General features: G+C 39.8%; 1 pseudogene; it reads left to right on the top strand.

Moving 5' to 3' along the window:
- The first annotated feature begins 7,695 nt into the window (after positions 1-7,695).
- LOC112483181 lies at positions 7,696-7,811 on the top strand (annotated as a pseudogene).
- Positions 7,812-10,524: the final 2,713 nt, after the last annotated feature.

Below are 10,524 nucleotides of genomic sequence, written 5' to 3'. Positions count from 1 at the left end.
ATATATACATATATGTGTGTGTGTGTGTGTGTGTGTGTGTATTGATCTTTCTGTTATTGTTAGCGGCAAAATGAAGTGTTGTTTATAATTGCCATTACTTTTAAGGAGACTAAGTAAAGACATGCATCCTTGATTAGAGAGATTGGAATTAATTCTAATGATTGGACTTGGAGTGTGAGTATAGAGAAGTAGTAAATTAAATTATAACAGAAGTGTTTTGGCAAAAGGATTATAAATTAAAGCTCTAATATGTGTACTCTAGTTGCTTAAGTGATTGTAACATCATTTAAGCATTTAATGACAGTTAAATTGTTCCAATGTCATCTGTGATTTGTGATGGAGATCAGCACATCTACATCAGAATTGGGTTAATTGAAGTTCATCACCAAGGAAAGAACAAAACATTCTGACCAATACCTGGATTGTATAATAGACATCTTCCCTTTCTTTAGTCCTTTTCCAATTCAGCAGAGCATTTATAATCTTACGTTGGATCAGAAAGGATTAGTTCAGCTCCAATTTCTAGGACCATGTAAATGCCAGTCTTTCAAAGTTGGCGATAGAAAGTTCATAGATGTATCTTTTTCATATATGTGACCTCTCAGTTCTCCCAGGCAGGCCAATCTGTTTTCCATAGGACTGATATATTGTCCTGGTTTTCAGCCTAACTAACGTGAGAATTGTTGCAGTGTCACGGGTATCAGTAGAATGTTCCAGCAGACCTTTATTAAGCCTTTCAAAAAAGATGGAAAACAAAAACAAAACAGTTGGCAAGTGCCAAAGTACCTTTAGTGATTAATAACAGTTTTCTTTAGATGCTTTGTGATTTTGTTAAAATAGAAGCAGACCAGAAATTAACTTGCTTCAAGTTTGCTAATGCATGAGAAAGCACCAGGCCATTGCTCAATAAATGCAAGCTCTTATTACCATTATTTTTATTATTTGGAATGAATGTCACCTATTTTCCCCTTATCCCAGCTTAGTGCTCACTAGCACCTTTTTCTCTGGACCATTCCTCAGTGGTATGAAGGTAAACAACATTCATTCTCTTTTCTGAGGACAGGCTACCCCGATGTTGAAGGTGATAGGATACAGTCAACTGCCCTGGAAGCCTCACTTCAGATTCCAGGTAATTTTGCTGGGTTAGCACAGCATTACAAACTGGCAGCTGCCTGGAAGATTGAGGTCATGTTCTGCATTGGCCTACACTGGGAAATTGCTATGCACAGCCAACAATCATCCCTGGAAGTAAGGAGCAGCCCAGGACCCACTTCACAACATCCCTTTATACAATATACTCATTGGCAGAACTTAAATACTGCACTAACCAGGGGGCCGGCTTTTTGATAAAGATATTCTGTCAACAAAGCATTATTATTCAGGCCAAGCTAGGATTGCTACACATAAAGTGATGTTCAACTTACCTTGTATACAGATGAGGAGAATTTGGAACTTTTATGGTCTCTAAATCAACTCTATTTCAATGCAGTTGGCTCCTTGTTCTAAATAATACCCTTTATATTTGCATGCTTCAGACTTCGAATTTCTAAGTGCTTGATGGACATTTCCAGTTGTTAGCACCAGTTCCTGACATCCTTATTTCTATCTATGCTGTCACCATTACTGTTATTGAGAGACGGGATATGTAATGGTTAAGAGTGAGGGTTGGGAGACTGACAATCTGGTTTCAAATCCCTGCTGTGTTAGTAGGTGTGTCGACCTGGGCAAGTTATTTGACTTTTTGGTGCCTTAATTACCTCATCCGTATAATGGGGATAATAATAACACATCCTTCATCATGGTTATCACATTATGGTGACCAGGCTGTTGCAGCTTTAGGTATCACATCCATATTCAAGGCAGGAAAGAAGGGAGAAGGGCAGGGCCTGCATCAACTGATTCTTTCATCAGGAAAGCAAAAGATTTCCTAGGAGCTTCTCCCTACATCTGATTGCCAAGATGAAGTCACATGTCCACCCTTGTCGGTGAAAGAGGCCAGAAAAGTGACTGTCTAGTTTTTTTTCTTCTGTAATGGGAAACAAGCAAAAAGGAAGAGGGTCGGGCATGGTTGTTGAGGTAGCTAGGCCACAGGGGTTATACATGTTAGCTGTTATTGTTATGATTATTTCAGTTCCTTAAGTTAGAAATATTGAAGTTACTTTCATTCCTCCTCTTCTTTCCTAGCAAACACTCAGTAACCAAGTTTGGTGATTCCTCTTGCTCATTGTTTTCTATGCCCACTCCGTTCTTTCACTTCACACTATTCTTAATGTTTCATGCATGGAAAAATGCACTTGCTTTCATTCTGTATCCCTTCATCTCCAGTTTCTCCATGCTGTGCTCCATCTTGCACTCTACTAGATGAATCTTCATCAAACCACCTCTATCATGACACGTTCTTGTTCCCAATCCCTCAATCCCTCCCTTTTGTCCATACTAGTGATTCTTTAACTTCATTGTGCATCAGAATCACCTGGGAAATTTATTAAAAAGCAGATGTCTCTTGAAAAGCAGGTGCTAAGATTACAAAATATTGTATTCTCAAGGCACTCACGATATGATGGGAAAGGCAAGTAAAATAATGATAATCAAGGGTATTGTCATTTATTTTCTGTGTCACTCATTTGGCACATTAAATGTACTGCTATAGTTGAGGTCTATTATTAGTTATTTTTTCATATACATACAATTCTCATCTCTTCCAGTAGATCAGAAATTCCTTGAAGGTAGAGATTATATAATATTACTCTGCTTTTCTCATTAGTCCTGGAACATTCAATAAGCAATTTGTTGAATAAATCAGTAGTATTCATACAAAATATTCAGTAGGTGCTTAGTAAATTTTGGACAGATCCAACAAACACATTGGAAAACCTTAGAGGCACAGGATTCTATATATTGGATTAGATATATAGTTTGAAGCAACAGAACCACTCCCAGCTAAGAAATGGGTACAATGTGTGATAATAATGCAGCTAGATCTTGCATTATTCAAATGGAAATATATAGTGTAGATTTACCATAAATGCAAGAGGGGAAAGGGCATCAGTAATCAATAATTCTAATAGTAATAGGATTCGTTTTATTACTATGGAAGATACCACTCACTACATAAAATACTTGTCAAGATATTCATAATACCTATTAAAGGTAATGCTGGTTTTGGTAGCAAAATGTATTGTGAGTGAAATACAGGAGGGAAAAAAGTGTTTATTTGTTCATTTAATCAACCAACAATTAATAAATACCCATTCTGTGCCAGGGTCTTCAATGATAAATAAGACTCAGTCTATCAAGGAACTTTGGTGTCCAGTAAGGAAAAGAAACATGCAAATAAGTTCAAAGGGCAATTTTAGGTGTGACCGTAGAGTGCAGTATGAGAAAGAGGGCAGGGTCTATTCTGTCTGGAGGTGTGAGGACAGCTTTCTTGAGTTATCTTCTCTTCATCTTCTACTATGTTTTACTTGGCCTCTCTTGGAGTATTACCAGAGTTATTATTTTTTTCATGTTTGGTGTAACTTTTTTACCAGCTTACTAAATTGCAAAATTTACATTCAAGGAGTTGACAACATCTTTGCTTCTTTGCACTGATTAGACTGGAAACAACCTCAGACCCAGCCCTTATAAAAAAATGGTCATCTGTTCTTTCTCTCTTGTTCTAGTCACCCCTGATCTTTCATCTCCATCCCTTGAATATGAGAAACTAAGGGTGATCAACCATCCTGGTATGCCCAGGAATGAGGGGTGTCCTAGGATGTAGGACTTTCAATGCTAAAACTGAGACAGTCCCAGGTAAACCAAGATCAGTTGGTCACCCTAGGATGTAGTAGATTTGGAATTAAGGAAACTAGGTTAAATTCTAGGTTAAATTCCTGACCGTCGGCAAATCTCTTAATGCCAATAGCTGCTTTATGCCTCCAGAACAGAAGTGTGTCCCTGGAAGCCAAGGTAGCAGCCAGCCTGTGCAGATTGGCAACCAACATCTCACCACAGCCTACTGGGCTTGTCTGGTCCACTGGTTGGGCCAAGTCAACAAGAGCATGTATTTATAGTAAATATTTGACATAATTTTCTTGGAATTTCTCATCATCACAGATTCTCATGGTCTAGTAATAAAATTGTATTAGACAAAAATAGAATATACTTAACTTTTAGATCAACTTCCTGATTTTAATTGGTTCCATGAGGCTAATTCCAGTTGTCAGAGAGTTGGGTATAAATCCTAGCTTTGCCACTAACTAGCTGTGTGACCTTGGGTAAAGGTTTTATTTTCCTCATCTGAAATATATAAGATTTATTGTAATGATTAAATGGATAAATATGAGTATTAGTCATGAAATAGAGACTTTTTATTCAAAACTTCTCAGATGAGGAAACTGAACCATGGAGAGATGAAGCACCTTGCCCAAGGTGAAAAAAACTATCAAAACATAGAGCTAGGACTGGGCCCAGTGGTCCAACCTCCCAGGCCATGCTTTCGATTGCTTCTGTCTCTCTATTGCCTCCTGGTAGGACCTCAGAAGGAATTGGATGTATCTGTAAGACTGGATCCTGGATACTGAGGCACCCAGAATGTAGCACCCAAGCCCAGCATGGAAGCTTCCTGTCTTTGAGCAGCTGGACCTGGAGACATAAGCAATGACCACAATGGACTGAAGGTGAAGACTGTTCATGTTTTCTTGAATCTCATAAGTCTTGATTCTTGGCTGATCTAAGGAAGGGAAATGAGTCTAGGATCAGCTGAGATTGAATTTTCCAGTGCAAGATTTCTCACTTAAATTGGATCAAAGAAAACAAGGAAATTGACATTTTCTTTACATCTGAGTTTGTCATTGTAACATCATTCCTCCTAGACATAGAAAGAGAGCTTAAAGGATATACACAATAGGTCTTTTCTCTCTTATTTTTCCTTCAGAGGAGGTTGGAGGTTGGATTGGAGGAGCTCACATGTTTTAACTTTATACCTTTACTTATTTGTGTTTTGGTTATTATGGGCTGTTATGGGCTGAACCGTGTTCCCGCCTCCACTCCAAAGTCCTTTGTTGAAGTCTTAACTCCCAGTACCTCAGGGTGTGACTGTATTTGGAGATAGGGCCTTTAAAGAATTAATACATTAAATGAGATGATATGGATGGGCCCTAGTCCAGTATGGCTGATGTCCTTCAAGAAGAGGAGATTAGGACACAGACACACACAGAGGAAAGATCATGTAAAGAGAGAGGGAGAAGACGGCCATCTACAAGCCAAGCAGAGAGGCCTTAGAAGAAATCAACCCTGCCGACACTTCTAATCTCCAGAATTGTGAAAAAATAAATTTCTGTTGTTTAAGCCTATGCCAGTCTGTGGTACTTTGTTATGGCAGCCTAAACTGACTAATACCTGGGCATTGTCTTAGTTTGGTTTCCCCACATGCATATGGGGATTTAACACACAAATAGCTTACTTGGGGGTTGTCTCATAAAACTCTGACTGGGAGAGGGACTTGAGAGACCAACCTATTGCTGCTAGGGACAACTGGGGTCAAATCCTGCTGTTGGCCTCTGAAGACTGTGTAGAACACACCTCAGATTATCCCACCTGAGGGCTGAGGAGGCTAGGTTACTCACCATATCTCCCATTTGTCTGGGGCAGTGGTTGACCGGCTCTCTGGCCTGCCCTGCACAATGGTGAGCTCATTTGTGCAGACAGAGAAAGCCTGCAGGCCGGGGGCTAGAGGAGCTCCCAGTAGAAAGCTGTTGGTGTGCACAGCAACAGTGAGTATGTGGTTTATTTGCTATTGCAATAAAAATAAAGATTTTAAAAAAATAAGAAAGTGATTGTATTACTGGGAGCAGTTTTATTTTACTTGAACAATATAATGAAATGAATGTCAGGTCCAGACTCTGCAAGTCGGCCTAGAAAGAAAAGTTGCCTTCTCTAGGCAGGGCGTGAGACGTGATATGAGCATCTGCTCTTAGTGCCCCTGTGGCATCATGGCTCAGGCCCACAATGCCAGTCTCACTGTCATTCCTGAATTTCTAGGAATTATGCTTTGCTAGTGCTAAAGGCCTCTGAGGCACAGTTAAGTCAGTGACATACTGATTAAAATAAATAAGACTACCCCTTTCTTACTTCGGCTGGATGGGGGCAAATAGCAAAATTTACTTTGCTTGTGTCAAAATTAAAACAACTGTCAGTGTTCTGGGCCATCTAAAGCTGAATTCCTGACCCTACCCTTTCCTACCCTACCCTTACTCCCTACCCTTTCCTGTTGCTAAATGAGATAGTAATTACTCAGTACTTCTCTCCACGAGGACTGAAATAGATAATGCAGGTAAAGTTCTCAGCAAAGGGCCTCAGCGAATGAACCATGGGTGTAGTAACTGCAAACATTAAAGCAAATTGGTAATACTGGTAATGTGTGTATTTATTTCATGTGACCAGAAATCTCTGTCTTAAAAAATAAACGTCCTAAGATGCTGTGGGTGGACCAGGATGGCAACTGTAGATCTTTTGTTCTTTGGGCTTAAGAATCCTCAGGTCGAATTAGTGGGAATTTTTTAGTTAAAATATCCTGAGAGTGTTGGGGACTGGCCATGGAGTAATAGAGGAGAGGAAAAGGGATGGAATTGAGCCCCGGGAGAAGTAGGCAGCCAGGTCCAAGCTGGGGGCTTTGGGCTGGTTGTGGTAGCCTCCTTCCTTGTATCACTCCCCAAGTCCCCCTTCCACACTCTCTACCAGTTGTTCCTAGTGACTGACAGACTGCTAGGGCAAATATAAATGACTAATGACATAAGAAAAGTTGCTTGCCCTCATTAATAATCCAGAAAATGGGAATTAGAACCACAATTAGATAATGGACCATGGGTCTTAGGGGAAGGATATTGCTAGAAAACTTTCTAAATGAATGCTTTTTGACTGGAATCATTATTTTAATACAGCATGTAATTATTTGGATAAGTCTCAGAATGAGATTTTAGATTAAAAAAACACCCAAATGATAATATTATCCCTAAAGAAAGACATGTATTTCTGTACTAAAAAAGAACATAGTACATAATACTGAAAATCAATATTGTAGCCCAATGCCTGCTGCCAGATCTTTCACAGATGTTAGCTATGATTATGAATATTGCTACTCATTAATCATCTTTCACATCCAGTATCTCACCCTGCACCGCAGAGGATTCCTTTGCATGGGAGGGTAATGAGAGATGAAGACTCTATAGGGAATTGGGGAATTGCAGGCGAGCAATCAAGCCACATCAATGACTCCGGTTTCCTCTTAAACAAGTCTATTTCCTCAAATCTCTTTCTCTTCCAGGCTGTCTCTCCCCTTCCCTTATGCAAGCCTAGATTTGCTGTCTCCTGACTTTATGAATTTCTCCCTGTACCCTCTTCAAATTCTTTTCTGTGCCATGTAATGTGAAAGCCACAAAAATTGACCTCAGGTCATTACAGTTTAGTAGAGGAGATATAAACAAAATTAATTAGACTATTAGAGGTTAATCACTGTGACACACCAGAGTGTATGAACAGAGGTACAGAAGAGGGGAGGCAACCTGGGGAAGAGACATGGGCACTGGCCTTAAAGGATGAACTGAATGTCGATTAAGAGCAATGGGAATGGGTATTCTTATAGGAAGAGCAGCTTGAATAGAGGCACAAATGTGATACAACCCAGGATCTGATCTCAGCTAAAGAAAGTAGTGGGCTGTCTACAGCCACGCCACCCTGAACATGCCCGATCTCTTCTGATCTCGGAAGCTAAGCAAGGTCAGGCCTGGTTAGTACTTGGATGAGAGACCTAGGAATACCAGGTGCTGTAGGCAATTAAAAGAAAAAAAAGGTAGTGGGCTAGGGAAGCAGAGGTGATGAACAATACTGGGGCTGTTAGAGTGTCATAAATGGATAGAAAAAGGCAAAGATAGGATGCACGAGGTCAATGAAGGGGGTCTTCCCATCAGTCTTCAACTCTCAGACAGATCTAAATGTTGTTCTTGCATCCTCAAAAATTTTTAATTCTTCTCCGTTGCCCACAAAGTAAAGAACTAACCTCTTAACCTGGTATTTAAGACCTCTGTATTAGCTCAGGTTGCCATAACAAAATACCACAGACTGGGGAGCTTAAACAACTGAAATTTATTTTCTCACTTTTTTGGAAGCCAGAAGTCCAAGGTCAAGGTTCTAGTTGATTCATTTTCTGGTAAGGACTCTCTTCTAGGCTTGAAGACAGCCACCTTCTTGCTACATACCTACTGTGGTTTCCTTGGTGCCTGCTCAAGGGGAGGTTGGGCAGAGTGGCAGGCACAGTGAGCTCTCTGGTTTCTCTTCTTATAAGGACTCAAATTTTATCAGATCAAGGACCTTCATTTTTTTTTTTTTTTTACCTCATATAACCTTATTTATTTCCTTAGAGGCTTAGCCACACTGTGGGGTAGGGCTTCAATATATTAATTTGGGGGTCACAAACATTTAGTCTGTAACAGCCACCTATGAAAACAATAACTACAAGCCATATTCCATATTCCATATTCCAAGCTATATTCCAGGTACTGTGCAAAATTTTCTACATATATTATTTAATTTGCTCCTCATGAGAACTTTATGAGGTAGATATTTATATTTTATAAATGAAGAAACTTTAGTCTTAGGCAAAATAATTTGTTTAGGGCTGCACGCACGACCTTTAGGAGTAGAGGCAGAATTTGAAGGAGAGCTGCCTGACATCTATGCTCTTGCCCCTTGAATACCATCCTCCCAGTGCTTCCATCTTTAGCTGCTGCTCTGTCCTTCTCACTCCATCCTTCAGTCCCACTGTACCACACATCTTTCCACATGATGCATTTCCTGAGGCCTTGCATTGGCTCATGCTGTTTTCTAAGACAGATGTCTTTTTTTCTTCTTTTTATTCCTTGTTCAAATTTCACCTCAAAGGGTAATGCCTCTGTGAAACCTTCCTATATATCTTATTTTTTTGTTGAATCATATATGTCTGAAACCTTCCTATATATTCTATTTTGTTTCATTTGACCTTGCATTCTAGTTAACTGTCTAAATGTCTGTACTTCCCCACCCCACCGCCAGATTGTAAGTATTTTGATTATTTTGAGGTATTACATATGTTTGCATTTTTCACCATGCCCAGCACGTAGTAGATACCCTAATAAACATTTACTGAGTAAATGTCCAGGTGAGAGGTAATGAAGGTATGAACTAGAGGGTTGGATGGATTGATAAGACTTGGTGATTCTTTGGATGTGGGGACTGAGGGTGGAGTAAGAGGCAAAGATGTCTTGAAAATTTTTCTTGGGAAAATTGGCATTGTTATGACAGAAGTTAGAAGGTGTTGCTACTTGTGGAGAAAGATAGCATGAATAGGGAGCAGTAGTAGTAATGATAGCAGCTGTGGCAAATTGAATACTTGATTCGGTCACCATGCCAAGTGCTTATCATATATTGCATATTTATTTCTTACAATAATCTTGTGAGGTGAGAATTATTAGTCACTAATTGTAGGTGATGAAACCGAGGCTCAGAGCAAATTGCTCATGGTAACACAACTAAGAAGCAGCAGAGCTGAGATACAAACACAAGGCTGTCTGACTCCAAAGCTTGTGTCCTGGAGCTCTATCTCCCTAAAAAACTACCGAATGAAGTTATTTCTTGTTCTTTAAGGGACAGCAGGAGGAGTCTCATCACTTCTCAACAAACATTTGTAGTGTCTGGTGACTGAACAGAGGTCAGCGCCACATTGGTTCTGCATGATACACAATTTCCTGCACACAGATGGAAAGCCTTTGCAGCACGGCAAAGTTATGGGCCTGGAATAGGAGGTGTCTGAGGGAGGCCCTAGGTGTCTCCTCCTTTTCCTTCCCTCTCCTCTCAGCCTATGCAGGCTGTTTAGCAGAAGTTCCCAGAGATTTTAGCCTTGTTTTATACATGGCCTTGGCCAAAGGGAATCCCCAAAAAGCTAAGAGATGGTATCTCTTCTACTTATTTTGTATAGACAGGGAAGAAAAGGTCTCAATATATCTTGTTGCAATCACCTGTAAACAAATCTCTTTATCAATAGCATCAACAACTTCTACTATAAGTGAGTGTAGAATTTTGTGGAGGGTGATATCGAGACTCAGGGTCAGTGAGGTGGGCCCACAATCCTAATAACAAGAGTTGGGGTAATGGAAATGAAGCCTTCAAATTCGTCAATGGTAATACTTATGTTAGCTCTGCAGCTTGGAGAAAAAGCAGATAGGAAATGCAAAACAGGAGCATATTTTGCAGAATTCCATAGGCAATATCCTCACTGGGCTCAACATCACTGTATTTTAAAATTTTATACCCAAAAGGGCATTAATTAGGCCTTATGAATAGAAGTAGCAACATAAATTGTTTTACAGACGCATGAGGAGAAGCTATAGCAGATTTCAGCAGGTAATGGTGGAAGAATTAGGGGATGGGCCTTCTCTAAAAATGAAATGGATTGGATCTGTTTATTCCAGCAATGTAAAGGGAAAAGGTAGGATTGTGAATATTCATATCATA

The sequence above is a fragment of the Pteropus alecto genome, unplaced genomic scaffold (assembly GCF_000325575.1).
Source record: "Pteropus alecto unplaced genomic scaffold, ASM32557v1 scaffold206, whole genome shotgun sequence".
In the NCBI taxonomy this organism is placed as follows: Eukaryota; Metazoa; Chordata; class Mammalia; order Chiroptera; family Pteropodidae; genus Pteropus; species Pteropus alecto.
Note: the sequence above shows the minus strand (reverse complement) of the source record. Positions and strands in the feature narration are given on the sequence as shown.